Here is a 25,203-nt window from a genome sequence, read left to right on the forward strand (position 1 = left end):
TCAGGACTCAGTAATCTTTTTCTCAAAGTCCCACCATAAAGGCTCACTTATTCCTTCCCTTCCCCAGGTCAGTTCTACATTCCTTCATACCACCTCCCTCATCAGAATCACTCCCTCCTCTTTTGCATGAAGACAGACCAGGCAATTTGTCAAGGGCAACAGACACAGAATCATTCTCCCCAACTTTGCTTGCCAATGGGCCTTGGCAACTTACTATGATCAGCAGAGGTGTCTGGCAGACAGGAATTAGATGGAGCTGGAAAATGCCCTTTTTCCTCCTGTTGCAGAGTAACTGCCATCTAACTTTGAAGGAAGCTAAGAGTTTCTGTTAGGTTTGCCGTATTTGATAGTGTCAGCAGGTCATGGGGAGGGAAATTCTGTGAGAATTTCAGATAGTACTGGCAGATGAGTTGTGACGCATGGACATTTATTACTCTCTTCCATGACCTATCTGATTCAGGGTAACCCAGTGAATAAGATATTTTAAGCATCCCCTCATGAGTCTAGAATACAGAACACATTCCTCTTATTCATACACCAGAAGTGGGAGGGGGGGAGGGGGAGGGGGGAATCAGGAGCCAAACACAAGGGACAGAGTAGCACAAACAATGAGTGACCAGTGAAATACCAAATTAATATTCATTGAAGCAGACAATTGTAGATGGAATTGTAGATGGAAGGCCAGTGGGTTAACTTGATGTGTAACTGGGAAAAGGCCAATACATTTGGAACCCAGCTTCTTGAATGGGCGGAAGGAAGGTATAAATCTAGTGGAAAGTAACACTAAATCCCCCACTTCTATCTTGATATGATATGTCTTGTTGCATCTGTAGCATACCTGTACACAGCATTGGCCAGATCTAACTATTATCTTTAAGAGCAGCCTATCTCTCCTGGAGAAAGTCAGAAGATCAAGGAACAGTAGAATTCAGTACAATTCAGGAGTACTGAAAACAGTAGTACAATTTTATTGTAAACCGCCCAGAGTCCCCCTTTTAGGGGGAGATGGGCGGTGATAGAAATGTGAATAATAAATAAATAAATAAACAAACAGTAGAGGCAGGAGACTTGGAGGGCAAGCTGTAGACCACACGAAAGAGGGACATGCTGATGGAGGAATACAGTGCATTATTCTATTGAAATTCCGCAAAAGACAATAATTTAATCCAACTGACCAGCTGCAAAGCTCAAGTAATGCATTCATCTTCTCTGATTGTCCATTCAGTGCCAGATGATTGTTGTTGTTCAGTTGTTAAGTCATGTCCAACCCTTCGTGACCCCATGAACCATAGCACACCAGGCCTTCCTGTCCTCCACTGTCTCCTGGAGTTTACTCAAATTCATGTTCATTTCATTGGTGATGCTATCTAACCATCTCATCCTCTGCCCTTCCCTTCTCCTTCTGCCTTCAGTCTTTCCTAGCATCAGGGTCTTGTCCAGTGAGCCCTCTCTTCGCATTAGGTGGCCAAAGTATTTGAGCTTCAGTATCTGTCCTTCCAATGAGCAGTCAGGGTTGATTTCCTGTAGGATTGACTGAGTTGACCTCCTTGCAGTCCAAGGGACTCTTAAGATTCTTCTCTAGCACCACAGTTCGAAAGCATCAATTCTTCAGCGCTCAGCCTTCCTCATGGTCCAACTCTCACAGCCATACATTACTACTGGGAAAACCATAGCTTTGATTATACAGACCTTTGTCAGCAAGGTGATGTCTCTGCTTTTAATACGCTATCTAGGTTTGCCATAGCTTTCCTCCCAAGGAGCAAGCGTCTTTTAATTTCGTGGCTGCAGTCACCATCTGTGGTGATCTTGGAGCCCAAGAAAATAAAATCTGTCACTGCTTCCATTTCTTCCCCTTCTATTTGCCAGGAAGTGATGGGACCAGATGCCATGATCTTAGTTTTTTATGTTGAGTTTCAAGCCAGCTTTTGCACTCTCCTCTTTCACCCTCATCCAGAGGCTCTTTAGTTCCACTTCACTTTCTGCCATTAGGGTAATATCATCTGCATATCTGAGGTTGTCGATATTTCTCCCGGCAATCTTAATTCCAGCTTGTGATTCATCCAGCCTGGTATTTCTCATGATGTACTCTGCTTATAAGTTAAATAAGCAGGGTGACCAAATACAGCCTTGTCATACTCCTTTCCCAATTTTGGACCAATCAGTTGTTCCATGTGCGGTTCTAACTGTTGCTTCCTGACCCACATACAGATTTCTCAGGAGACAGATAAGGTGGTCTGGTACTCCCATCTCTTTAAGAATTTGCCAGAGTTTGTTGTGATCCACAGAATCAAAGGCTTTAGCATAGTCAATGAAGCAGAAGTAGATGTTTTTCTGGAACTCTCTTGCTTTCTCCATTGAATGTTGGCAATTTGATCTCTAGTTCCTCTGCCTCTTTGAAATCCAGCTTGTACTTCTGACAGTTCTTCATATATTGCTGAAGCCTAGCTTGTAGGATTTTGAGCATAACCTTGGTAGCATGTGAAATGATTATGAAATTATGAAATGAAATGCCAGATCATTAGGGGGTGACAAATGAATATCCATGTCCAGTAATTGGAAAAGGGATTTCCAAAACTTGGATGTAAATTGAGAGCCACAATGTGAGATCACATGATTGACCAAGCCCCTGTATTGAAAAACATGGTCTAGAAAAAGCTGAGCAGTCTTCAGAACTGATGGTAGTCTCATGTAAGGAAATGAAATGAAATGAAATAAATTCATTACCCCCAAAATGGTCTTGTAGACTTGTACAGTTGGAAGATCAGAAATAAAATCCAGGGAAACCATGTCCCAGATACAAGTAAATTAAGTTTTACTTCTACTCTATCTTCTTTTATCCAGATACAAGCTTCCTGTTACAATTTTATCTCATAGGAACCATTCATGACCAGCAAGTGCACTGTGGCCACTTTAATTGCTGCTCATGGTCAGACACTTCTTACAACATTCAGATCACTTTCAAAAGCAGCCTATTACCTTTTCTTCTTGGGATATTTTCATCCAGTCAGCATCCATTTCATGCCACTTAGGAAGTAAACAGAAGGATATCTGAAACATATTCATTGTAGGAGGAGAGACATATTACTCTATGGTGGCAAAAAATCAGGAGGAGTCCAGTAGTACCTTTTCCGATTAACAATCTTTATTAAAAGACATGAGCTTTTGTGAGTTGCAATCACATTTGCTCTAGATGGGCAGAAGCAATTATTGCAGAACCAGGTCTTTAGCTGTTTCCTAAAGTCCGGGAGGGAGGGAGCCAATCTCACTTCCAGGGGAAGGATATTCCAAAGGGTGGGGGCTGTTGCAGAGAAGGCCCGCCTCCTGGACCCCGCCAGATGGAGTTCTCGTGCAGACGGGGTCCATGGCATGCCCTCTCTGCATGACTGGGTGGGACGGGTTGATGTGATGGGGAGGAGACGGTCCCTTAGGTAACCTTGCAGACCCCATCTGCAAGAGAATTCCATCTGGTGGGGCCCAGGAGGCGGGCCTTCTCTGCAATAGCACCTGCAATAGCACCTGCAATATCCTTCCCCTGGAAGTGAGATTGGCTCCCTCCCTCCTGGACTTTAGGAAACAGCTAAAGACCTGGTTCTGTCCTCATGCCTGGGGAAGGAGAAAGAGTAGCCATTCCTGGGGATGGTTAGTTTCTTAGAAGGACCCAGCTCTGCCTGCAAATCATAAAGAACTCCCAGCCATCGAGGTTTTCATTATATTTATTCTATTATGTAGTATAGTGTTTTACAGTTTTATATTTTTATTTATGTTTTATTGTAAACCGCCCAGAGTCCCTTTTGGGAGATGGGTGGTGATAAATTTGATTAATAAATAAATAAATCATAGATTTAAAGGTTGCCTGACTCCAGAGTGACTCTGGGTGGCTTATATTTTAAAAGAGTAAAAAACAATATTAGACAGAATAAACCATGGATGTCTGGACAAGAGAAACTCCATATACTACAAAAAATATACCTTACTGGAGCTCAGCAGCCAAACTACTCTAAGGCCTGGAAGAACAGCCAAATTTTTAGACTTCCAAAACACCATCAGGGTGTGAGCCACATGGATCTCTGTTATATGGGTGGTTTTGAAATCTCCCTTCATGTATTGCTGATGGTGTCAGTTGCATTTGTATTTTATCAAAGCACTTCTCAGTGGTAGATTTAAAGTTGTCAGCATTGGAAATTTCCATAGCAATGGAAATTTTTGATTAAAGGAACCCATGGTGATACCTTGTTGTCTACCAAACCATGTAGGTCTACTTGAATTGCACAATCAATAACCCACTTCTTTATGACTTCCATTGCAGCTATAGTAGAAGGTGGGCACTGCCTCAATAGAGAGCCCATACATTCATAATTGCTGATGGGCAGCTCTGACCCATGTACTAAGGGACAGCTCAACCTCCATTTGTTCCAAAAAGCATTTTTTAGTTCTCCTAGAAGGAGACACATGCCCCAGCTTAAACCAGTACTTAATTTTTAGATAAGTTGCTGCTCTTACAGAGGTTACCCCCATTTCCACCCAAATAAATGAAGATGGGGCACATATAGGATGGCTTTCAGGATTTTATTCTGAGGCTAAAATCCCATGGGGAAAGCCTTCTTAGTGAAGGCTCCCCTCCTTTGGAACAGCTTGCCCCTATATATTTGGACCACCTCCTCCTCACCACGTTTTTAGAAAGGGAAAATATCATGCTAACCAAATGCTGGGACATTATATTAATTGGTTTTGTTTTTAATCTTCTGATATTGATATCATAAGCCACTCAGAGTCTCTGGAAATGGGGCAGTGTATAAATTGTAGTAATGAACAAAGAAAACAAATATATTCATGTACTGTATGTTTTCAAGATAAATGCTTGTGACAAGGTTTCATTTCAACTGGACTGAATTAATGTGTCCAGTTTCAAGAAACCCTCTTTTTCAGAAGGATGGCTTTATAGCCCCATCAATGGACCTTGCCATTTTAGTGTTGAGTGTGAATGTCAGAACCACTGTATTCTGTTTTAGAGGCCTCTTTCCTCATAACAGTAGCTATTTCACCCTCAGGAATTTTAACCTTGTAAAACCTGCTGTCAATTAGGTTTTTCTTTTCTTCCATTTCTAAAATAAAAGCTGCAGCAACTTAAGGATGTTTTCAAAGACTAGAGAAACCAAGTGGGAGCCCAGGCTTTTTCCCACCCTCTGTATTTCTAAACATGTGAAATAGTGATACTCCATCACTATCCCCCATGCAGATGGCATAATTAAAAAGTTAATGTATCTGTATCTAAATAATTAAAGTAGTAAAGCATCTGCAACCCCTCCCCAAACAAGTTCTTCTTTTCTTCAGAAAACCTACCCCTTTTCAGTTCAGCCACTGTAAACGAGCTGGTGAACTGGGAAAGGACCTTCCTGAGGCATCAGTTCTCAGTGTCTTTGGGATAGAATTTAATTTTGTTGCTTTATGTGGAACTTGTACTATGGGCTTCCTCTGCATTTGTCAAAATTCACTACTGCAAGTGGTACCATTTTGATTTTGCAAAACGTTGCCTTTTGTAACTGCACAGAGAGTTCAATAACCTAATTTTGTGATTTACCTAAAGAGAACAGTCATTTCAAAAGACTGCATTTTATAAACTGATGGTGTTAACTTAGTGATACAGAATATGTTGCTTTTTTCTAAATTTCTCACATGATACAGAATTACTCCACACAAGAAAACAGTCTCTTTGTGAATTAGGATATGCTCTTCCCATCCAAATCTCCCCAGAAAAGTATATGCTGCTTTGTTGATTATCACACGAACACTGTCATTACAATAACTGACAGTAAGGTTGCATATGACAAGTACCTCTTTGTTTAGTAGTCTAGATTTCTGTGACTATTTTCAATGCTTTGGAACTGCACTGGAGTATTCTGTTATAATAGCTTACAGCAGCGTTCCCAATCTGATAACCTTCAGAAGTGTTGCGATTATAATGTTCAGAATTCCCAACTGTTCAGGCACCGCTTTTCTGCTGCAATGTAATATCCCTGCTCCCACCAGCTCAAAACTCTTGGCACAACTGTTAACAACATTACAAAATGAACACAGAATAGGGGAATGACACAGAATGGTGGAAATGTAATCAAGATTCAATAGCTTTTTGTCAATCTACATACGAAAGTCTGATGCACTTAATGCTAATGAGTTATGAAAGTACAATGTGCTATCAAAACTGGATTATTATTTAGGTTATGTTCAGAAATGGACTAGATAGACAGAATGTTCTCATTGGATCAGTACAGATGACTACAGAATTGTACATTCTCTGGAAAAAAGAAAGTGTGAATGAATGATTCATTTCAAAGAACTTTTAAAGTTGCTAATTCCAGAAAAAATGTCTAGTTTAGCCTTGATACACCCTCAGCCACTGAATATTATGTATATTAAGTGATGAAAATCTGCCCTTTCTAAAAAAGCCCAAGGGATTAGAATAAAAAGGAGGCCAAGGTTGTGAAAAACAGAGCACTGGAAATACTTGTTTCCAAATTCCTGCTGTTGTATAAAATAAACAACAAACACAAACCTCAGCAATTCTACCCTACTAGTTTTGTAATGTTATAAGATCAAATGTCAGAAGAACAATAGTGGCTAGTAATACTGTGTTCTCTTTTGCATGGCGTCAAACAAGTGATCTACCAACCAAAGCATCTTGTGTGCAGCCAGACATCTCTGTAATTATTAGAATAATATTGCCATACAGACAGAAGTTGCTCAGTTACTGAACTTTAAATAGATTTACAATTTAGTTTCCTTGCCATTAGACTACACTGGATATTCCTGCAGGTCTGCCTTTGTAACTAAAGAGGCTTTGAGCAGTTTCACTGTGATTGAACAATACTAGTAAAATGCTTGCTCATTTTAGTGCTACTTCACGACAGGCAGTTTATACCATTTTATATGGCACTCACGTTGCACCAGTGTTTTCTCACAATGAACATTTCATTTATGGAGGAAACTGAATGTCCTAAGCATTCATGGTCACACCTGGCCACACATGCCCATTGTTCTCTGAGGTAGTAACCAAAATATCCTTAATCGTTTAATGGTATATGTTTTCTTATTAACTTTCATTATGGGAAAAACTGCTGTTACTCCTGCAGGTGTAAAATGTGAGCCAACTCTTAATTCAGGGACCTGGACAACGTGGTTTAGCATAGATACATGCTTGTGTATATATGTGTGTGTGTACACCTCGGAGTTGTTTAAAACCTGAGATAGCCAACCGTAATGAGGAAGGGAAACAGAGAAATTGATACTGGAATTGTCCTCCCCCTCAAACTGGAGTTCACTATTAGACCTTGGAAGACGAAATTGGACCTTTCAGCATGGGATCACAACAGAGATTACAGCTAAATTTTCAGCAATTTAGCAAGATTTCTATGATTTTGCCCCTGGGATCTCACGCAATCTTGCACTTGAATGCAAAGAAGTATGTGTTCTTGTCTGAAATCTCATGAGATTTTGGTATTCTTGCTTAAAATGTTATGAGACCTTATGCTAGAATACAAAATTGCATGAGAGCTGGTGCTCTTGTAAGATCTTGCTATTCTGGTCTAAGGTTATGAGGATGCCATCTATGGATATTGTGAAAACCGTTGGTGCCTGAGAGGGTCCTGAGCTGCCAACCCCTGGATTATAGCCACGAATAATAACTTAATCTGAATATAAACATGTTAGGCCTGCAGTTCATTTAATAAAGGGGCTATTGCCTTCTTCTGCATACATAGTTAAAATAGTTTTTTCTATATACATGAGGAACCTGCCTGGTCATTTCTCAAATATTGATCTTTACCCTCTCTGTATCAAACATAAGCATTTCCTTTGTCCATGATGTAGCATACAGTATCTGTGAATGAATTACTTTGCTTCATTCTGTCAGTCATGGGATCTCTTCTTCTTTCCACACTAATCTTGCACTTGGAAGGACCAATGCTCATTATAATGAAGACAATATCTGAGTTTGCATGTTTCTATATTCCCATATATAATCTCAAAAAGACAGTGAGGCTAAAAAAAGGCATAAAGTGACAAAGAAATGTAAACTTAGTTGTAAGAAAAGGAATCTTTTTTTTTTCCCTTGGTTCCTTTTTCTCTGGCTATTTAAGGTCACTGAAATCTAATGCATATTGCTATATTATCATAACAAACCTAAAATAGTACAATGCCAAGTACTGGGAATAAGGCTGATACCCAGATGTGAAGGCACCCAATAATGAGAACATAAATGCAGGGAGAAACAGGTCAAATTATCCTTGTACATCAGAACAAGTAGGAAAAAATTAAACATCTTAATTCTGGAAGCATGGATTCCACAGTTCTGGCTGCTTTGGTAAAAATGACACAAAATGGTATTATGCTCCACCCTTTCTTAAGGTACATGTGATGTCACAATACATGTACAAAAATGCTTGTGGCATGATCGTATTATGCTATTTTCATCAGAATGACCAAAACAACCCCCTTGCAGACGTCACTGGCCGAAAGGCAAATATGATTTAACAGACATTAGTGAAAACCAGTAGGGTTAAACTCATGAGCAGAATGCATTGATTGAAAGGGGAAACGTCTTCAAAAGGTCTTCCTTTTGTCTAGACAAAAGGGAAAGCAGAGCAGCGTTAGATGTGAAGGGATGGCACACATCCAGAAATCTGGATATGAGAGTCCAGTTGAGAGAGTTTGGGTAAGAATAGAAAGGAAGATAACAATGGTATTGTGACATCTGACAAGCCAAAGATCTAGATCAGGGTTTCTCAACCAGGATTCCGTGGAACCCTAGGATTCCACAAGAGGTTATGAGGGGTTCGCTGGGAGATCACGATTTTTTAAAAAAAAATATTTCAAATTTGGGCAACTTCATATTAAAGAGGTAAGTTTCATTCTTTATTTTTAGTTTAAGAACACTGTTAATGTGTTCTTAACTATTCTTAACACCTGGGGAAACAATCAAGTCCAAAAACTAATTGTCACAGTGATGGTACAAAATTCGGCAACAATTCTAGAGACTCCTCAATCTGCAATTTTAGGATTCAGCTTTCTCAATCCTAGGTAGTGCATGATTGCCATATGAGAGCGGTCTGAATAGTTTGTAATTTAACTCTGCCCTCCAAAAGTGGTAGATAGGACATTTCAGAAGCATGTGTGCTACTGTCTCAATTTTGAAGTATGAGCAAATAACGAATGCTCTTTGCAAGGAATACCATTGTATGTACCCAACAGTACCATTGAGGGGAGTGCATCCAAACATGCCTATGTGAAGGCTCTCCTATGAGATGTGAATAGATAGATGATAAAGGTGTTGGGGAATTGTTAGCAGGGTGTGCATGAGCTCATTGTAGCAGAGATGAAAAGTGTTGGTTCTATCTCTGTGTAAATCAAGTTCTAAAATTCTCTGCTTGAACTCTTTCCAGGCTTCATCCAAGCCTAGCAAGGATACAGACAAAGTTTAAATGTTGCAGGCATGTAATTGTCACCCTTATGGGTCGAATATCTAATGATTGCAGGAAACAGACAAGATTACAACATCATTAGCAGATAGCAGAATGGAGGTTGTGGACAAGATTTGGCTTTGGTAAGGGGTTGAACAATATAATTGATACAAAAAATTAAATAGAGGGACTATGATACATCCCTGTTTAACCCCCTTAGAAGTTGGAATAGGGTCACTTCTCCATTATTTGACCACTGGACCTGCACTGTGGTCCCTTCATGCAACATGATAATTAGTTGCAGGAGCTGGCAGTTGATGGGGGAAGTGTTAGCTTTTGCCACAACCTCCCATGAGAGTCTGAATCAAATGCTGCTTTCAGGTCTATGAAAGCAGCATAGAAAGCACCTCCAGGAGAATTAATATACTTCGCAGAGAGATAGTACAGAGTGATATAATGATCAGCAATTGAAAAACTTGATCTAAAACCAGCTTGCTTCATTGCTAAGACTCTTCCTTGGACCATCCAATCAGTGAGGTTATAAAAAAGATGCTTAGCATATACTTCGCTAATTATACATAGGAAGCTGATAGGTTGGTAGTTAGCTGGATTGGTTTTGTTGCCTTGTTTGTATTTTGGTATTATAAAGGGATTGGTCTATTCCTTGCAGATCTGCATGGAGGTATCTGGGATCAAATCCCCTCCCAGAGTTTTGCCACTTTTAAGGAAGAATTAAGTTCATTAACTCTGGTTTGGAGACTGGGGGCTAGTCAGGGTAGGAATTAGGGATCGTTGGACATATGTTGGAATCCCTGACTGTGGCTTGGAACATGATAGTGAGTATCCAGGTCTCCCTGGTATTTGATTATCCATTCTAGGTCTGGGACTTGTAGACACAGAAGAAACAAGGCACAAGAACATAGTGTTATTTTTGGTTAAGGCTGATTGAATCAGTCTGTCCTACATTGCCAATTGACTTGCCTGCTTCTCCTTAGTTAGGTGAACCTTATAGTTCTGTTTCTGGAAATAAAAGGTTTTCTGGGAGCAGGGATCATTACTATCCATAGTAGCTTTGTGGGTGGTGATTGCTAAGTCTATGGCATGATCACACTCTTGGTCATACCAGGGCTTGGAGAATTTAGTGTGGGCTCTTTGTGTTAGCTCAGAAGTAGACTTTATGCATTCCTGCACTGATCTAATAATATCTTGGAAATCATAAGAAATGGTGTGTGTTGGATTGGGTTCAGTCATAGCCTGTTCCAACTGATGGGCTCTAGTTGAATTTGTGAATGTAGTACATACATATTCTAGATTACGTGACCATTAGGAGTGGACAGTTTCTCAGTTGTGGAAATTTCAGAGCCTTAACTTTTAAGGGAATGATAAAAGAGCCTTGTAGAGGCAAATGGTCACTATCATGGAGGGAGGAGACACCACAGTTTCTGCAGCAAGTGATCAAGTTGCTTGATAATATAATCAAGCGCCCTTTCCCTTTCCAGAAAGTAAGCTATCCCTCTAAGTCTTCAGGAACTGAGCCATTTAAGACTGAGACCAAATCTAATGCTTGTTGTGCTAATCTCCACCCCCTGTATTAATACCTTGTCTTTGGAGCAATACAAACCAGTAAGTGGCAACTGGCTGAATATAAATAAGTACAGGTTATTGACGTGGGAAGAGAGAGCTTTGTTGACAGAACCCACCCTGGCACTGAAGTCCCCTGCTAAGATCATCTCTGAATTTGGGAAGTGGACTGTCAGTTCTAGCAGCCACTCTTCAAGAGTGTCCCAAATTCTGTTGATTTGTGAGACAAGCCTGCAGGGAGGAAGATATATGTTAATCAGTAGTAAATGTTATGATTCACTTTTTAATTCTGTAGCCAATGCAAGTGCGTTCAGGAAAATGGGGCATGACACAGTTGTACACGGTTTTGAAAAAAAATAAATGTAGTCATACCCCATGAGCATGACCACCCTTCAAGCTAGGTGTCACTATCAAGGAGACAGCTGTGTAGTTGTTCAATTCTATGGAGTTTTGCTCCCATTTTTCCTGGAGAAATTCAAACTGTTCTAAAGATGAAAGAAAAGCAGTGTTGTCAGATATACCATGCAATCCAGATATAATTCAGGAAAGCAGATGGATGGACTGCTAGGAAGGCAAATGTCATTTTGCAGAGGGTGATAACTGAAATAAATCTGGTGAGATTTGTGGCTCCTTGAACTGGAATGTAGAACTAGTTTGTTTCCAAAAGCTGAAGTGGTTAGGTTATTAGATCCTTGTTGGTAAAGATTTTGTTGAAGTGGGCAACTCCTGAGTTGACTTTGTCTCAGTGTTTCTGTAACATCACTCATTAATGGAAAGTGAGCTGAGTTTAAGTGGGGGGTGTCTGCTCCTGCTCCAGAAGAAGGTCCAGGGGTTTTAACTGGAGATGGATGGGGGGAGGGTACTGTTGGCAGATGCTGGGAAAGCCTTTAGCCCAGGAGAGGTCAAAAAAGTCACACACCAAGCATTTCTATAAAAATAATTTATTTACAGAAAGCAAAAACAAAAGCAAAACATTTAAAGGACTTAGCTCCCTTGGAGCAAGCCTTGCTTGGCTACATTGCCGGCAGAGGAAAAAAAAAGTAAGAACAAGTCCGGGCAGGTTTCCTCCCCCCAGGCTATTTTGCATGAAGCACGTGAGAGGAGACAATCAAATACAACCTTTTCACCCAGCCAAAATGACTAGGTACAACAGCAGCTTAATCTGTTAGTAGGAAAAACTCAACAGGTACAATGAATTTACTTGAAGCTGGGGAATCAGTGATTTTGGCAGCTTGAGGTTGAAGGAGCAGATTCTTTACAGCTTTTTCAGAGCACTAGAAGTTGGTGTCATAATACCCAGATCAGCTTGTTTGTCCAGCCTTTCCATAATAGTAGTCTGTCTGTTACTTGGGAGCTGTGAAAAAGCTCTGAGGTTTCTTCTGGTAAAAATGTTGGAGCTGAAAGGTTTTCTGATCTTAGTTTCTGTGAAAGTGGAAAATAATTCTTGACCTTCTTCCCTATGGCATCCCTTTATGTGCCTGAACCCTGATAACATCTTTTCTCTGGACTGAATATTCCCAATTCCCTCAGCCTGTCCTCACTAAATATGGCCTCAAGTTCCTGCATCACTTTTGTGACCCTCCTCTGAGCCTGTTGTAATATCTTTCTTTAAATGTGATGTCCAGAATAAAACACAGCATTCCAGGTGTGGTCTCACAATTGCAGAGTACAGAGGAATAAGGACTTCATGCATTTCTCATAAAATGCTTCTTTTAATGAAGCCAACAACTGTGTTTGTTCTTCTAGCAGTTGACTCACACTGCTGGCTCACATTCAGCTTGTTGTCAATGACCGCACCCAGGTCCTTCTCCAAAGCAGCATTCCCAGACTATATTATGCATTCCCCCATTTTGTATGAGTGTCCTACAGCATATTTTTCCTCCCTAGATAGTTTAGACAGCTGCAGCTATTTCATGCTCTGTCTTACAACATGCCCTATGGCAGGTTTATATATGTTTTAATGGTTGTTTTGCTTTTTTTTTTGTATTGCTGCTTTAACTTTTTGTTAGCCTTGAGCATCATTTGTTGATAGAAAAGATGGAATATAAATCCCAGAACTAAATATAATACAATAGCTGCAACCACTTTCAACTACTGTCTATCAATCAATCAATCAGATTCAATCAGTCAGGTTTTAAAGACTGTTTAAAAGCAGTCAGTAAGCAAGAAACACACTTCCATAATTATATGGCCATTATCAAGAGCTCCTGATGGATCTTACTACAGGCAAATGAATTCTTGCTGATTATAAATGTTGGACAGATTAATTTAGGAGCTTACTGTCTTTCAAATAGTCTAATTCCAACCGAACTGGGATTTCAAAGGTAACAGTACTTGCAACTGAACCTGGAAAGACACTAGCAACTGGTATCTGGACAGAATTGGTATGGCAATATTGTGGTTCTGGTCCTCGCAACAAGTTAGCAGCTGCATGGTGCATGAACTGAAGTTTCTGAATTGTTTTCAAAGTCAGCTTCAATAGATAGGAATCAATTTGGCAGATTCTGATCTCCCTAGGTCAAGGGGAACCTGGCAGATCAGCCACAACTGGGAAAAAGCTTCCTCCTCAGACACAACAGCATCTGCTCATACACATATTCCAGGTATAATTAAGGACGCAAGGATATGGTTTTAGCTGCTCTTTCAAAAAGACTCTATGGGACAATCTTTTTGGTTGTTCCTTTCTTTTCTTATGATTCAAGAGGATTATCTGATCTACAAGTAGCCATATGGGGATAGATAATTTCTGCTGGAAATCCCAGGTGCCAAATTTTTAAAAACTGCAAGCATCAGCAAAATACTTGTTCTGATGTAGCAATATCATTTTGGAAGCTCTAGAACCTCATGAGCCACATTTTGATCCTAAATGGATCATGATAAAGAATATCATGATCCACAAAGAATAAAGGCCAGTTGAACCAGGTTGTCTTTGATGGAAAGGGTGTTTTACATTCTCTGAACCCAAACCTGCAAGGCTGTTTACAAACAACATTATAAATCAAGAGAGATTAAAATAGAATAAAATAATTAAAATACTGAAATATTTCTAAAACAACAAATAATTAAAATACTGAAATATTTCTAAAACAACAACAAGAGAATCAATCAATGGGCTTAACCCAATGCTTTCAAAACAGTTTTCATCAAATACTTAAAATACAGCAATGAAAAGACCAGGAGAAGATCTAGTGAAGGCAGGAATTGTAGATGATGGGTTCTGAGATTGAAACTGGAATCATGTTGTTTGGGTCTGCACAGCTGCTTGTAAAAATAAATCAACAGAGAGTGGAGACTATGGATTAGCAGCATGGCATGATGGGGGTTTAATTCTGTGACCCAATCAAGCCCAACTGTCTAGCAAGCAATCACGCAAAGCTAAGTAATATGAATAACATCTGTCTAATTTGACAATCCTGACAATCCTTGACAATCCTGGTAAACGTAGCTTCTTATAGCTCTGTGGCACTGACAGCAGGGTCTTCAAAGCATATTTAATTGTGCACTTTGGCTCATATGAGATAAGGGATACACAGAAATATCCTGGTTCCCAGAGCATTCATTTAAATGCAGTAATAGCTTCTTGAAACTGTTAAAACATCTGACAAAGTATGGGAAATCAGAATTATTTCTACACATACTTAACTTCTGCTACAGTTGATATATTTTTTTAAAAAAGACAGTACACTATTGCTGTAACTAATAGTTCCCATGTGCGCTTAACGTGTAATTTTAATAAAACTATGCCATGGCAGGAAAGGAGGTGAGGGAATAACTTATGGGAAATCCTTTGTAATGGAAAAAGAGACAAATTGCCTCATGTTGTTTCTGGCCAAGAGGAAGATTCATGGCTCTCTTATAGCAAGCCAAGCCATTTTTTCCATAATCAGTCTGTACTGCAGAAAGACTGACAATACAACCTTATCCTAAAAAAAATCCTTCACACTTGCTCAATTCCTCAAACAGCTTTCTTGAGATTTCCATCAGTCAATTATTTTAAACACAAGTTCCAAGTATTAACAATTATACCATGAATGCTTTAAAAAGACTTCCATTCTTTCAAAGGAATTTTCAGCTCAGAGAATAATGGAGATTCATAACCAATGTGACAGATCTTGTTATCTGAATGGTTTAGATTTTATATTAAATATGCATTCCTGTCTATCTGTCAAATATCACCACCATCATCATCAATTAATATGCCACCCAATTCCCAGTGGCTCTGGGTGGTTATTATGCCAGCTTCTGTCTAAATGCCTAGTTTTGTCAGATCTATTACTGGATTAAACTAGAAGTTAATTCCATGAATGTGATTAATATGCACAATTGGTTATTAAAGCAGGGATAGTGAAGGGTTGTTTTGGCATGCTGTGGATGCCCATACCCTGAGATGTCAAGAAGGTGGGGGCCTGGAAGCAGGCTTCCTTGGTTGCAGCCTCCTCATGCTGCACAGCTTGTCTCCCAAGGTCAGGATGTTTCCTTCTCTCATTAACACTCAGGAAGGCCATGAAGAACTTTGGGGACATAAGGATGGTCAAGCTTTTGTGGGAGCTGTTCAGTAGTTATCTGGCTCAAGGTCTGATTTTTACTGCTGGTTGATGTCGGATATATAGTTTATTCTAAGATTTTATGATGCAGTATTTTTATGAGTTGAGGTTTTCATTGTTTTCATTGTTCTATTGTTTTTATGCTTGTGAGCCTCTCCAAGTCTTGGATGGAGGCAGCATACAAATAATGGCACACACACAGAGAACGAGACAGAGAGAGAGGCACTTGGATAAGCTTTTGCATCCCATCCCCATCAGGACATATATATAAAAAAGAATAAAATCCAAAATTAAACATTTATTTACTAATTGTTTTACACCATTAGAACAATAAATCTTAGCATAAATTTGCTGGTCAAGAATATTTTCCAATGGAAACTCTGAGCACCGAGGAACTAGGGGAGAGTGAATCTCCAGCTCAGTGAGATTCCATTTTAGATTTTTACCTGTGTATTTCCTATTCATTTTTTTCCAGTTGCTTATATGTGACCACAGTTCCACTTAGCACATTGGACTCACAGCTGGTAAATGCATTTAAGAGCTGCTCACTGTTCTCAGTTTTTTAAATGATAGTATTTATGTTGCTGTTTATATGATTCCATTTATATTATGCTGCTATTTGTATGATCACTCATAGGCTTCAGTGAACCAGCCTGCAGCCATTAATCCATTTTGGGGAACTGGCAGTGAACAGGGGGAAATGGGGCTGGCCAGCTGACTGGCGATGAAGGTAGGGAAGGCTAGATTTAATTTCAGCTTGCTTTCTCTCCCCCAGCCTACTATTGATAATAGACATTGCTCAAGGGTATTGACTGTTTCCTTGGAGTTAAATAGCAGGGAGCAGTACAGCTGGATGTCATTAGCATACTGATGGCACTCCACTCAAAAGCTCTGAATGGTCTCCCCCCAGCACTTTAATGGAAATGCTAAACAAACATGCTAGACCAGGGTAAAATGAGAACTATAGGTCATGGAGTAGTCCCCTAGCACTACTTTCTGGGCACATTCAAACAGCTTCCTGGAACTGTTATGAAACCTTTCACTCTTTTTCTGTGAATTAAATAATGTTTGTTGTTGTTGTTTATTCGTTTAGTCACTTCCGACTCTTCGTGACTTCATGGACCAGCCCACGCCAGAGCTTCCTGTCGGTCGTCAACACCCCCAGCTCCCCCAGGGATGAGTCCGTCACCTCTAGAATATCATCCATCCACCTTGCCCTTGGTCGGCCCCTCTTCCTTTTGCCCTCCACTCTTCCTAGCATCAGCATCTTCTCCAGGGTGTCCTGTCTTCTCATTGTGTGGCCAAAGTATTTCAGTTTTGCCTTTAATATCATTCCCTCAAGTGAGCAGTCTGGCTTTATTTCCTGGAGGATGGACTGGTTTGATCTTCTTGCAGTCCAAGGCACTCAGAATTTTCCTCCAACACCACAGTTCAAAAGCATCGATCTTCCTTCTCTCAGCCTTCCTTATGGCCCAGCTCTCGCAGCCATATGTTACTACGGGGAGCACCATTGCTTTAACTATGCGGACCTTTGTTGTCAGTGTGATGTCTCTGCTCTTAACTATTTTATCGAGATTTGTCATTGCTCTTCTCCCAAGGATTAAGCGTCTTCTGATTTCCTGACTGCAGTCAGCATCTGCAGTAATCTTTGCACCTAGAAATACAAAGTCTTTCACTGCTTCTACGTTTTCTCCCTCTATTTGCCAGTTATCAATCAAGCTGGTTGCCATAATCTTGGTTTTTTTGAGGTTTAGCTGCAAGCCAGCTTTTGCACTTTCTTCTTTCACCTTCATCATAAGGCTCCTCAGTTCCTCTTCACTTTCAGCCATCAAAGTGGTATCATCTGCATATCTGAGATTGTTAATGTTTCTTCCAGCGATTTTAACTCCAGCCTTGGATTCCTCAAGCCCAGCATGTCGCATGAAGTGTTCTGAGTACAAGTAGAATAGGTAGGGTGAGAGTATACAGCCCTGCCGTACTCCTTTCCCAATCTTAAACCAGTCCGTTGTTCCGTGGTCTGTTCTTACTGTTGGTCGTTATACAGATTCTTCAGGAGGCAGACAAGATGACTTGCTATCCCCATACCGCTAAGAACTTGCCACAATTTGTTATGGTCCACACAGTCAAAGGCTTTAGAATAGTCAATAAAACAGAAATAGATGTTTTTCTGAAACTCCCTGGCTTTTTCCATTATCCAGCGGATATTGGCAATTTGTTCCCTAGTTCCTCTGCCTGTCCTTACTCATGACACTGCCTTTTCTAAACCCACCTTGTACATCTGGCAATTCTCGCTCCATGAATTGCTGAAGTCTATCTTGCAGGATCTTGAGCATTACCTTACTGGCATGTGAAATGAGTGCCACTGTTCGATAGTTTGAACATTCTTTAGTGTTCCCCTTTTTTGGTATGGGGAGATAAGTTGATTTTTTTCCAATCTGATGGCCATTCTTGTATTTTCCAAATTTGCTGGCATATAGCATGCATTACCTTGACAGCATCATCTCGCAAGATTTTGAACAGTTCAGCTGGGATGCCGTTGTCTCCTGTTGCCTTGTTATTAGCAATGCTTCTTAAGGCCCATTCAACCTCTGGCTCTAGCTCACTGACCACACTGTCAAAGCTATCCCCGATATTGTTATCCTTCCTATACAGGTCTTCCATATATTCTTGCCACCTTTTCTTGATCTCTTCTTCTTCTGTTAGGTCCTTGCCATCTTTGTTTTTGTTCATACCCATTTTTGCCTGGAATTTACCTCCGATGTTTCTAATTTTCTGGAAGAGGTCTCTTGTCCTTCCTATTCTATTGTCTTCTTCCACTTCCACGCATTGCTTCTTTAAAAATAATTCCTTATCTCTTCTGGCTAACCTCTGGAATTTTGCATGTAATTGGGCATATCTCCTCCTATCACTGTTGCCTTTTGCTTTCCTTCTTTCTTGGGCTACTTCTGGTGTCTCAGCAGAGAGCCATTTTGCCTTCTTGGTTTTCTCTTTCTTTGGGATGTATTTTGTTGCTGCCTCCTGGACAATATTGCAAACTTCTGTCTGTAGTTCTTCCGGGACCCTATCTACTAAGTCCAGTCCCTTAAATCTATTCTTCACCTCCACTGCATATTCCTTAGGAATATTAGTGAGCTCATATCTAGCTGATCTGTGGGTCTTCCCTAATCTCTTTAGTCTGATCCTAAATTGTGCAAGAAGAAGTTTGTGATCTGAACTACAGTCAGCTCCAGGTCTTGTTTTTACCGACTGTATAGATGTCCGCCACCTTTGGCTGCAAAGGATGTAGTCAATCTGATTTCGGTGTTGTCCATCTGGTGAAGTCCACGCATAAAGCCGTCTCTTAGGTTGTTGAAAAAGAGTGTTTGTTATGCAGAGTGAGTTGTCTTGGCAAAATTCTATCAGCCTATGTCCTGCTTCGTTTTGTTCTCCCAGGCCATGCTTACCTGTAATTCCAGGTCTCATTTGACTGCCCACCTTAGCATTCCAGTCTCCTGTGATGAAGATAACATCTCTTTTAGGTGTGTTCTCCAGTAGGTGCTGCAGATCCTCATAGAACTGCTCTACATCAGCTTCTTCAGCATCTGTGGTTGGGGCGTATATTTGGATCACTGTGATGTTAGATGGCTTGCCCTGAATTCGAATTGAGATCATTCTGTCGTTTTTTGGACTGTATCCAAGCACTGCTTTAGCCACTTTACTATTAATTATGAAGGCTACTCCATTTCTTCTGTGGTCCTCTTGTCCACAGTAGTAGATCTGGTGGTCATTTGATGTGAAGTGGCCCATTCCAGTCCATTTCAGTTCACTGATGCCCAAAATGTCTATCTTTAATCTTGACATCTCACCAATAACCACATCCAATTTGCCCTGGCTCATAGATCTTACATTCCAGGTTCCAATGGTGTGTTGATCCTTAGAACATCGGATTCGCCGTTCACCACCAGCACCGTCGGCCGCTAGCCGTCCTTTCGGCTTTGAGCTAGCTGTGTCATCACGTCTGGGGCTAGTTGAACTCAACCTCTGTTCCTCCCCAGTAGCATTTTGACCATCTTCCGACCTGGGGGTCTCATCTTCCGATGGCATACTGACATATCTCTGGTTGTACTGATCCATTTAGTTTTCACGGCAAGAATACTGGGGTAGGTTGCCATTACCTTCCCCAGGGATCGCATTTAGTCTGACCTCTCTGTCATGACCTTCCTGTCTTGGGTGGCCCTTCATGGTTTAGCTCATGGCATCATTGAAGTGCTCAAGCTCCAGCACCACGACAAGGTAATGATCCTTTGCTGAAGTAAATAATGTTGCTTGTCCCAAAAGAAATAGCACAATGAAATGCATCTATCTATCATCTATCTCTATCTATCATCTCTGCCTGTCTGTCTGTCTGTCATCATCTATGCCTATTTTGTAGTAAAAAGGGAATCACATTTATTTAATCACATCAAATATTACTGTAATACTGTAGCTTATCCAATGTTACTGCATTTTGCCAGGAACACACTGGCCCAGAGAAATCCTGCATTGGGGAAGCTTCAGAAATGAAATCATAATGCTCCATAGCAATAGAGACTTGAAGATAAATTTAGACCAGGTTTTCTCAACCAGGGATCCATGAAACCCTAGGGTTCCATGAGAGATCACTAGAGTTTTCCTGGGAGATCATGATTTATTTAAAAAATTATTTCAATTTCATGCAACTTCACATTAAAGAGATAAGTCTCATTCTTTATTTTTTGTTAATGGGTATATACAGGCCTACCCATGAAACGAATATAATCATTTTGTAATGTCTGGCCTATATTTGAGCCTTAATGTGCAGGGCTGAAAAATATTTCAAGGGTACCTCCAGGGTCAAAAAGGTTGAGAAAGGCTGATCTAGACAGTAACATCGTTCTCCCTTCATAGTCTACTCCTGGCATACTCCTGGCATACTTGTCCCTATCCAATAAGTACATTACAACGTTTACATAAGTCACATTTTTAAAGTAATTATGGAAAGTGTTTAATTCATTCAAAATCCTTTGACACAATCTATTAATGTATACTATTTATCCTATTATGCTACTAGACTAATTGTTAGCCTTGAGAAGTAAACTTTCACAATTTTCATAGAAAGCATACAAACAGATGTGATACAATTTCCATTTTGCTGAAGAAAAAGGAAGGAAGGAAGGAAGGAAGGAAGGAAGGAAGATAAATCTGTGCTGACTGACATTAACCTAATAGTCTCTCATTTTATCCTTCTATGTACTTAACATTTTCCACAACCCCACTTTAAATGCTATTTTCAGACTCTGACATTAATTTCCACCCTTTTCCTTCCTTCAGTGTAATTTTTCTCACTTTCATTTGGAACCATTCATTTACATATCAGCCTTAGTTACATTATATTCTCCTTTTCATTCCCATACAGACTTTCAAAACGAATAGAAGCAGACCACAGCAGTGGTCCACATACTGATATTTAGTTGAGTTTAATATCGGAATATAATCATACAAAGAATGTAGGCTTCTCAGTCTGTATATATACATGTATATATACAGTACCTGCAAAGGTGTTCTTTCATACACATCTGGCAGCATGCTAAAATTCTGGAAATTACGCTGCCTTGATAGCACTGTTTAAGTAAAGGGCTATTGCCCTCTACCCAAAAACAAATGCTGTTTTTATTTCTCTATTACTGTGAGCAGCTGCTGGAAAGCTCAAGTTTCTCTAAATATAAAGTTTGGCCAGAAATATTTTTTCAACCAACTTTTAAGAAGTAGAATAGTATGCAAAATGCAGAATAAGTAACATCTGGGTTCTTTGGATGGAAAACAACTTATTTATTGGCATGACACCATGAAAACGTGTTCTATGTAACAAACATGCCAAAGTGTGCCCATATCACTAAAGGAAAATATGAGAACTGCCCTGCAAGATAGAGGACACAAACATGATCACCTCAGCACAATCCAATGCAAATGCTTAGAGTCTGAGACTTGACTTGAACACTGAGGGAATTTTGTGTCATCTACAAAGCTGATAAACATTATCTTCAAGTCATCGTCCAAATTATTAATAAAAATATTGAAGAGTTCTAGCCCAGGGCTAAACCCAGTGGAACCCCATTCAATAAATATATTCTGGCAAAGATTTATTCCTGGGAAATTCATGCTTATTTTATTTATTTTCCTATTAATTAAATGTATAGTATGTCTTTCTGTCCATACAACAGTTTACACTAGTAATCACTGCACAGTGTTCAGAGTGATTACAGATTAATTGCTTTATGATCTGTTCTAGAATCTTCTCAAGTGCTCATTTTACAGACTGGTTTGAAGTTCTCAGTAAGGGTATAGCTAGGCTGGGATGGGCTCCCAGCAAAGAAAATAACATGGGTCCTTCATCCCCAAAAAAGCCTGAGGCCAAGAGCTTATACAGAACTTAATAATAAAACAAAGAATACAAGCTCAGCAGCCAAAAAGCAAAAGCAGTAGCTTTTTTTGTGGGCAGGCTGAGGGAACCTATGCATTTATTACTTAATCTGCTCCTGTCCTGTCCTCATGCAGCTGTAGTCTAAATCAGCTTTAAGAAACTTCCATCCAAACAGCTTGCAAGGTATTCAGCCCAGACTGCAGGTCATCACTTCCCCTGGTGCTGTGCCCTGCCATCTTTCTGTTCCAGGAAAGGAGGGGCCAATTACTTTCCTTCATGGGCAACATATATATTTTATAGATGGCTGTCTCTATCTGCATATGCACATACATACACAAAAATAATTTAAGTTATATGTACAAAGTTAATGCATCAAAATGCACATTATATGCAGGCACAACAATCAGCTTTACATTTTTTAGAAAAATACTTTCTTTGCCAGCTATTCTGCACTCTAACCTCTATACCTTCCATTGCTACACATGCTAAAGTGGCATGGTGTATAAGAGTTTTGTCCGAAAGGTCCCCTGTGCAAGCACCGAGTCATGTCTGACCCTTTGGGGGGAAGCCACTTTTGTGATGTTTTCTTGGCAGACTATCGAAGGGTGGTTTGCCATTGCCTTCCCCAGGCGTCACCTTCCCCAGCAAGCTGGGTACTCATTTTACCGACCTCGGAAGGATGGGAGGCTGAGTCGACCTGAGCCGGCTACCTGAGACTCCAGCTTCTGCTGGGATTGAACTCGGGGTGTGGGGATAGTTTCGGTTGCAATACTGCTGCCTAGTGTATTCCACCCAGGGGAAATGTTTTTTAATTATTAGTTCCTTTTCGTCAGTTAGTTTGCTAGCTTTCCCTAACTAGCTAAGGGCATTTTTAAAAAATGTAGGATTCCATTATTTCACTGAAACAATGAAATGGTGGGATCCTGCAGTCTTCAGTAAGCTAGAATAAAAGCTAGCTAGCTAGCTAGCTAGCTGAAGAAAAAAACCAGTAATTATTTGAGAAAATTAAAACATTATAAAAATGTTTCTGCCAACTGTTACATTCTAGACAAAGCTTTTAGCCACTTTATTACTTTAATACTCATAATAAAGGCAAGGTCTTAGAAGCTCTTACAACAGATGAACTATTGTATCAGTTGAGTGGGTGTTCCTTCCACTGCAAAATAGCCAATGAACTTCTCTGGGGTTAGCCTGCAAGGAAGCAAAGTGCTCCAGCTAAAATAGACAAGAACATCCATGGCCACATATGAAGAAACGGCTACATTCAAACTGCAGCAGGAAATGTACCTGGAGGTTGAATTTGCAATGGAAGAGAGGTGAGAAAAGGCTCTTCAAAAATAGTCGCTGTCCCATTCTGGCAATGGAGCAAGTAGGCAATGCAGATAAGCCCTGTGACCAAGAGCATGCAGAGAGTGCCCGAAAAATAAAGAACACATAATTTCAACAAGTCAAAGCAAATCTTTAAAAACTAAAACAGAAATAAAAGGTATTAATCTAGATTAGGAAAAAACTGGTTCTGAAGGCAACTACCAGTTATACCCTGACTTTTCCTCTTCTTCCTCTACCTTGTCTGGCCTGCTTGCCTGGGCCTTTCCTAGTGGGAAATTGCACTAACTTCATTTCCAAGCTGCAGCAGTGTATATACACCAATGGGGATGATGGCTGTAGAGGAAGCAGCCAGTGGGGCACACAGGCAGAAAGGAGGTGAGTTACCCGGACCTACTGCTGAAGATTCTGAGCCATCTGCTTAAGCTGCTGGGCATCTGTCTCTTCCTCACAGAAGGAGGAAAAATTTAACAAGTAGTTTACAAGAACCAAACTGAACTACAGTAGCTATAACCTGATAGCGGCAGGAACTTATCTGCCAAGCAGACAGGCAGGCAATGGCACAAACAAGTCTGTTGGCTCTCCTCTCTCCCTTCTCTTGTTACATATGAATTGTATAGTCTGCTGGCTAAATGATCTATGTTACATGTGTGTTCAACAGCCTCAGAGCTAGTACCCCCTATATGACCCAGACCGGTTAGAGACTGGGGCCCAGCCACATCTCTGCGCAGGTGGAAACATGGCAACAAAATTGTAAAGAATCTTTGAACAGTTTTTCTTTGTGCCTTTTCATCTGCAAATATACACTGAACAACCAGAGGAAACAGGAATTTGGCAGTGGAGACACTTGGTTGTGGTAGTTGTTGTTCACCAGAAGAATATGGACTCATGGATCTGCAGGGGATGCGCCATATTTGTTTGCCTCCCTGAAGGCAGTAAGAATACATGCTACAAATGCAGGCTGATTGCTCTCCTGGAAGAGAAGGAGAAGTGGTTAGAGGCCAACTGTCTACCTCCCAGCTTATAAAAAAAGATGGGGATTTCTTGAATGAGAGACAGGGAGCCCTTGTCTCCACAAGAGTACCAAGAAGTCTCTCAAAAGAAAGCCAGGCAGAGGGAACAGAGAGATGGGGGAATCCCCAAATCCTAGTTTGTCAAGATTTATATTCTGCAGCTTCAGAATAGATTCCACAGCCTCTCCAGCAATTATATTTCTGCTACAAACCTCAGGGACTGAGGAAGAAGAGTCTACAGATTCTGCAAAGGGGAAGATTCATGCCTCTGTTCTAAAGAAGACCAAGCAATAGGTGAGAGGAGCTGAAGCAGCAGCCAGCCAGCCACTACCAAGAGAAGTGTTCTACCTCGCTGGGCACATATTTGTGAGATGAGGGAAAGACTCCCAAGAATCGTTAAACCCGGTGAAAAATATCCCTTTGTACAAATATCGCTTTCTACTGATTCATGTAGGCATACATCATGTGGCCAGACACAGTCTTGAACACAGTGGAAGGGACTATAAAATGCTGGGCGAAAGATGAAGATGCTGGGGAAACAGGTTGTATTTTCTTTCTGTCAAAAGTCATAGCTCAGAGTCCTAGAAATGAGCAACTGGCTATGCCAATGGTGCCAAGAGGAATTATTTGGATCCTCTGATAATGGGATGCATTTCTGAGATGAAGGACCCCTGGTAAAAGAAGTGTCCCTCATGATCTGGAAAGAATGTGTTTGGAAGGAATCTTGTGAACCTGGTCTGAGGGGCTTTAAAATGAATCTTTTGGGGGTGGGAGAAGAAAATCCAGAAAAATGTCAGATGCCAAGTCTTGGGAACAGAACTGGGAGGTTTATGCAGAATATGGAGGCACCCCAAAATGAGCATGTAAAT

At 40.4% G+C, this 25,203-nt stretch overlaps 1 long non-coding RNA gene across 1 annotated transcript in view; it reads right to left on the reverse strand.

Moving 5' to 3' along the window:
- LOC134491062 (uncharacterized) overlaps positions 1 to 3,050 on the reverse strand; it is a 55,467-nt gene extending 52,417 nt beyond the window's left edge. Inside the window, exon 1 of the long non-coding RNA XR_010067275.1 lies at positions 2,977 to 3,050. This is a non-coding gene — a long non-coding RNA (uncharacterized LOC134491062). The remainder of the gene's footprint in view (positions 1 to 2,976) is intronic.
- Between the last annotated feature and the right edge of the window lie 22,153 nt (positions 3,051 to 25,203).

The sequence above is a fragment of the Candoia aspera genome, chromosome 2, assembly GCF_035149785.1.
Source record: "Candoia aspera isolate rCanAsp1 chromosome 2, rCanAsp1.hap2, whole genome shotgun sequence".
Classification (NCBI taxonomy): domain Eukaryota; kingdom Metazoa; phylum Chordata; class Lepidosauria; order Squamata; family Boidae; genus Candoia; species Candoia aspera.